Here is a 337-nt window from a genome sequence, read left to right as displayed (position 1 = left end):
ACATGTCTGATAAGATGAGAGCTACAGATACATGATCATAAAAAAAAAATAAGATAATTAAACAACAAAGAAGCATGGATTAAATGTCTTCACTTAATAGTTAAAAAAAGTATATTCATTTTTTTGTACCAAATGAACACGATATCCGGATGATTGTATGGGTGAATCTCTATCGCGCTAATAGATGACGTCGTTAGCAAGGCAATTTGTGACACAATCAAGGCCCGATTTGATAAAAAAAAATAACAAAAAAGCATCGTAATGATAACGGACAAAAACAGACAACACCGTCGTGTCTATTCGAGCGGCGGTCCAGAATTATTATCTTGTTTTCGTT

Source organism: Penaeus monodon, chromosome 30, assembly GCF_015228065.2.
Source record: "Penaeus monodon isolate SGIC_2016 chromosome 30, NSTDA_Pmon_1, whole genome shotgun sequence".
Lineage (NCBI taxonomy): Eukaryota > Metazoa > Arthropoda > Malacostraca > Decapoda > Penaeidae > Penaeus > Penaeus monodon.
The sequence above is the reverse complement of the archived record's forward strand: the minus strand, read 5'-3'. Positions refer to the sequence as shown.